This window comes from Lycorma delicatula, chromosome 6 (genome assembly GCF_047948215.1).
Source record: "Lycorma delicatula isolate Av1 chromosome 6, ASM4794821v1, whole genome shotgun sequence".
NCBI lineage: Eukaryota > Metazoa > Arthropoda > Insecta > Hemiptera > Fulgoridae > Lycorma > Lycorma delicatula.
This window is the reverse complement of record NC_134460.1, coordinates 148,276,703-148,282,702: the sequence shown is the minus strand read 5'-3', so window position 1 is coordinate 148,282,702 and position 6,000 is coordinate 148,276,703. Positions and strand designations below refer to the sequence as shown.

The window sequence follows — 6,000 nt, the reverse complement described above, 5'->3', positions numbered from 1 at the left end:
CATTATCCTGATTGTTGATCTATCATATTCTTAAGATTTCTTAATCTAGGAAATAATAAAAGATGAAATTATTTCGTAATCAAAACATAACTTTTTATTATTTTAATTACCATTATTAATACTGAGATATTTATAAAGAATAATAATATGAAAAGTGTAGTTTCTAAATCTGCTAATTAGTTCCTAGTTTTATATTAAGTCAGGGTAGATCAGAATCCAATACTAGAGTTAATTGTTTTGTAAACACCACTGTAATTTGTTATTAATAACAGAATCAACCAAGTTGAAAAAATAAATTTACATTACTAATCTATTGTTAAAATTTGGGTTAGAAAATAAACAGTAAATATATGTCGAGTTATGTAAATGTATTTTATTCATAATTCATGAAGATGCAGCATATAAAATTTTTTTTTTTTAACAATGATTTTTAAATCATTAAAAATAATGATTTTTACTCTGCTTATTTACATTTGAAATAAAAACATATTAGTGTGGTAAAAAAGGGTTTTCAAGTTAAAATGAAGATTCACTTCTACACAAAATATGAAACGAAAGAGTGGTTGCAGTTGTTTACTATATGGAACTGATTTTATAAATTTATATGTTAAGTGTCATATTATTATAAACCGGCAATTGCTAAGAGAAACAATAAAATTTATAAAATCAAAGGATATAATTTCCAACTAGAACCGTTGGCGGCGTTGGAGTATGTAATGTGAAGTAGTGGGGGATGGCGATGACCCTTTTTCGTGTAGTTGGGTTTGTTTCGTGTAAACTAAGTGACTGTTGTTAGTATTTGTGCTTTTCGTTGTTAATACAATGCTTTTTAAACATTATTATGAGTGTAAAGTTGTGCGTAAAATATTGTAACAAGCATATTTTTGTGAAATCTATCTAGGATGTATGTAAAAGTGTTGCTTCTGTTGGCGGAAATCATTTTAGGTAAGTAAATTTTTCGTCTTGTGTTGGCCTAACCTTAGAATGCTAGTGTGGGTAGTTTTAACTTAAAACTTGATTGCATTTTGTTGTTTGTAATGTTATTTGTAATTAATAATCTTAAGTAATATTTTGTTATGTATTTGACTTATAACATAGTTGTAAACACTTTAATGACAATGTAAGTTTAAGTTACAACTGTTTCGACAGCAATTACATCAATTTTCGGCTACGGTTTGATTTATTTACAGTTCAATTGAAGTTGCATGTTGATCATTAACCTAAGTTGGATTATTGTCTTGCAGGGAAGGCTAAAGCATTGCATTATTTGATTAAAAAAAAAAAAATGCTTAAAATATATTTTATTTATCAGAATTTTCGTAAAATGTGGTTCATATTCTTATATAATAACAGTAACTTTGTAAGTTAATTTTTTTATTTCTGATTAAATAAAATTATTTAAAATAAAATAATCAATTGTGGTAAACTTCTATTTTGTGGTATCAATTTTTTGTTTTGTTGAATTTTAATTTTAGACTTAACTAAAAAAGTCTCTCAGAATTCTATTTTCTTATATATATGTATTTGTTATTTATCGATACATTAATTACAGGTTAAAATAAGCTAAGTGATTGTATTTAGTATTATTTCACTTAAGATTTCCTTTACAGTTATCAAATGTATCAGTATATGACAGTAATTACTCTCTTGTTTAATTCCTAAGTAAATGTTTGAATAAATTAATTTGAGAATTAGTTATTTATTTCTTCACGATTCTAGAATTTGTAATATATTATTAATATACTATCAAATTACATCAGTTATCAAGATGCATATTTTTCAGGTAATTGTTAAATCAGCTGTTCACTTTACATGTACTTCAACTCTTAACTTCATCCTTATAACTAATGAAAAGAATTTTTCTATTTTAATAACTATGTAGTTATTTTATAAAATATAATATATATATATAATCATACTTTTTTGTGACAGTATGCTGTTTGTAACATTTTTATTAACAATGTTTAGTCCTCTGGTATTATGAAAAAATAGCAATGAGTTCAACATTTTAAATGATAATGTTTAACAGAACATAAACAGAATTTAAAAAAAATAATAAGTATTTAAAAAATGAAAATAACAATACATATTTGTTCCAACAAAGTAGTTAATTTTATTAAAACAAAATGGATAGATCTAAATTTGTGTATATTATCTTTCTACTTTTTTCTTATTTGCATCCTTTTGTAATTTGTAATAAAGTAAATTGCAATCTGTAAAAATACTGTATGTCTGTATTTAATAATTTGAATAAGTTAAAATTATGTAAAATAGTATCGATAGTATTCTATAGAGCGACAAATGACAGAAGAGTGAGGTTATCATGTTAAGTAGTATTAATTTATATTTTCATATACATTTTACTGTAAAGTAATCGCATCTAGTTGTTTTAATTTGGTTAGTAGCCTAATAGTATTTTGAATGATGTAAAATCGGGGTTAAAAAATTAAAAAAAACTTTTTGTATAAAAAACATTGTTTATTTTTATATTTATTTATTCATGTAATTTTGATTTGCATGTAAGCCCCAAAATATGATTATCATTTTTTTGTATTTAGTGTTTTGTTGTAATGCGAGTTAATAGTTTTTTTATTTACATTTGAAAGCATTTTAAGAATTACATGAACTTATTAAATAGAATTTTTGAAATATTTGTATGGCGGTGGTTGAGCGCAAAATAGCAGTAGAAAATCCTGCATTCAAAAAAAAGATTTTTAATCGATGAAATTATAATTAAAATTTCTCTTCGTTCAGTAGTGCCAAGCACAAATTAAAGTAGGCAGCTAACACCTCTCCCTCAGTTGCTGTGTGTGGACATTGAAATCATACAGTTATGGTTGTTGAATGTCGAGTAATAAGTATAATATTATACAATTTGAATTTCATTCTTCTTATATACATCTTTTTGTTTTTATATACTTTATTGACAGTATTTTCATACAGATATTTGCTTCTTAAAAATGGATTGAAATTAGTACAAATTTTAAAATTATAGATGTTGCTATCTTGATCATTGAAATAGAATGAATTACTCTGCGGTTGTACAATTTGTCAGTAAGTAATGAAATTATTATACGGGATATACCTCTTATAAATCAATATATAATGTTGCACTAGATCTATGATGGATTTTTTTTTATGAAAATACTTTCCCTTCTAAACTAAATAGTTATTATATTTGTTAATTATTTGTGGAAAATATCAGTCACCTTGAATTTCTATAGTAGTTATATGTTTTTAGAATAAAAACATGCATGAAAATCAGTTTCAATATTTAAAAATAATTGTCCCTACTTTTTCGGATTATTTAACCGTTTAATTTCTGCTGTTACATGATATTATCCTCTCCCCTTTTTTACATTTCATATTATTTATTTTTGTTAACACCTGCTAATATGGTTTTGATAACACATATTTAGGAGTATACATCTATAGTAGAACGGTTGAAATGTAGGAATATTGTATTGAATGGAATGGAATGGAATAAATATTGTATTGAATTATTGTATCGTGGAATACCTTGTTGATTATTTGTAGGTATGTTTACGCTAATAGGTGCAAATTACCAACAATAAAACTAAACTTCAAGCAAAATAATTTCTTGAATATTTCAATAGAAAAGTTTTGTTGAGGTAGTCGCTAGGTCCTTGTACGAGTTACAAGCTATATGTAAAAAACATTTTTTTTGTAACAATCTTAAGTAATTGCAAATCTTAGACTCTTGTGAAACCTTTTCCAAAGCACATTATTTAGTGTAAATCTAATTATTTAAAGTTTAAATAACACTTGAAATAAAATAAAGATTGTAGTCCTGATAACTAATTCTTTTTTTTAAGATTATAGATTACGTGTTTTGTGCGCGCGCGCTTGTGTGTGTATGCTTGCAAAAGATTTATCTTGTGCAAACAATTTATGTTTATTACCATATTTTTTACAATTTTAATTGCATAGCTTTATTTAAATTTTTGTCATTTGATGTATAAAGGAGTGTTTTGCCTGCATATTAATTTTTTTGTTAATTCACATTTCTTATTTTTTAATGCTGTATTACAATCGAAAAATAATAAAAGCTAAGCTGAAATTTATGTATGTATATATTTATTTTATTTTTTTCTACTAGTTTAGTTGTATGTAGTAATTAATTTAGTTTAAAATATTATGATTGTGCTGGGTTGGATCTGTTTAGTACAAATACTATTGGATCAGTTTTTATTGATCAAGTAAGCGTTTACACGCTGAATTAGTTAATAAGTTATAATTTTAGTACCTGTGCCAAGCGATTAGGTGTATACCCGCCTTCTTACTCCCTGTTTCTATGATAATGTCCTTTCTCTCCCATCCCTCTCAACTTTTTTGAACATCACTGTTTTTTTTTTAATGTAAATGAGATAAGATGGATATGTTTTTATTTTATGTTATTAATTTTTATAATCGGGTCAGTATGTCGTTGTTGATATTTTGTTCTTTAACTTAAATGTTTAATTTTCCCTCCAAAAAAAAATCTATAAAAATTTCGATACAAATTTTTTACATATTTAATGTTTTAAATATTTTACAAAATTAATAATTTAAAACGGAATCGTTATAAATTTTTTGACTATAAGTAACAAATATGTATCGAATGAAACAACTTAGTAGACCGTTTGTGTTCTCTAATTATAATTAATGTAGTCATTTTAGAAGTAAATTTTCATCGGTGTGACTTAATTAGTAAGTCCCCGCTGGAACTATGCATTGTAAAATGCTATGACAAACAGCCTAAATTAGCTCATTTACAACATTACAAGTACGTACGCTACATATACGCTTGAATGCTGATAATTGTTAACCGTGTAAATATCTAGTTAGATTGTTAGAAAAAAACAAACCGACCGATTAGTTACAACGCATACAAAATCTCTTTAACGTGATCACTGTGAATTCTAGTTAGTTATAAATCGAGTTGTCAGTCTTTTTCCCCGTTCCATAGATTACTTGTCAGCGATTCTTTCCTTCGCTTCCTAAGTCTCTTCTCTCCGTCGATCTCTTCATATCCACGTACGAAAGTGTTACTCCTTCGATCTCTTTAATTTGTGGCAGGTATCTTAGATGTATCTCCTTTTCCTCTTTGCTTTCCACTGCGTTCACAGTAGCATCATCTTATTATTCTAATATCTAGAGCGTTCGTCTAATACCTCATCGTTATTAATTTGCATGGCATTTCTCCCGCCACCACCCCATTCGGTCGCCCTAAAGCATAAGACCGAATGTTTGTGCCACAAACGGCTACTGAGTCTCGAATCAGTTTAGCGACCGGTGTCCTAACTAGCTCTTAGAGCTAACCTAATTGCGCGAGCGAACTAAGCATGACACTTGCTTAGTGTCATGCTTGTGTCAAACAAGTGTCAAGGTTGGACACTTGCTTCGTGTCCCACCGCTCACTTGTCATATATTCTAAAATGGATAGGTGCACCCCGTCAACTACTAAAATATATATGACATTCAATAAATTAAATTTATCATGTCAGGATAGCAATTCGCTGCCACGCCTAAGTAGCTGAATGACAGCAAGCTCCTGTCCACCAATATTAGAGCGCTTGCAGCTTTAATTGGCTGGTGACCAGCCATAGCTCTCGGGTAGCTTCCCACAGCAGTGAAGTAGGAGTCTTTCCCTTAAATAAACTACTGATGCCGGTTGAACAGAGCAGCGGTATCTAGGAACTCCCAAACGGTCCGACAATGCGGCCCACGCCACATTGACTCGCCGCTTATAAGTGGCCAATTTTCCCCTTGACCTCTAAGTTCCGGATGGCCTGAGTTCTGAAGAGCTGGGCAGTCGAACATCATATGTTCATTCGACTAAACCTCCCCGCAGACGCACAGCTCATCAGCTGCCAGGCGGAACCGAAACAGATATTGGTTCAAGTTCGCGTGGTTGGAGAGTACCTGGGCACCCGTTGCCCTTAAAAACGAAGGAGAGGCATACCATCCCCCCAAGTCCTGTATAAATCTATACAAGCA

General features: G+C 29.0%; 1 protein-coding gene across 2 annotated transcripts in view; it reads left to right on the top strand.

The window, feature by feature from the left end:
- The first annotated feature begins 763 nt into the window (after positions 1 to 763).
- Positions 764 to 6,000, top strand: part of CdGAPr (GTPase-activating protein CdGAPr) — a 446,242-nt gene continuing 441,005 nt past the window's right edge. For both annotated transcript variants that reach the window (XM_075368778.1, XM_075368777.1), the window contains exon 1: positions 764 to 945. The gene's annotated coding sequence lies outside the window, so the exon portion shown is untranslated. The remainder of the gene's footprint in view (positions 946 to 6,000) is intronic.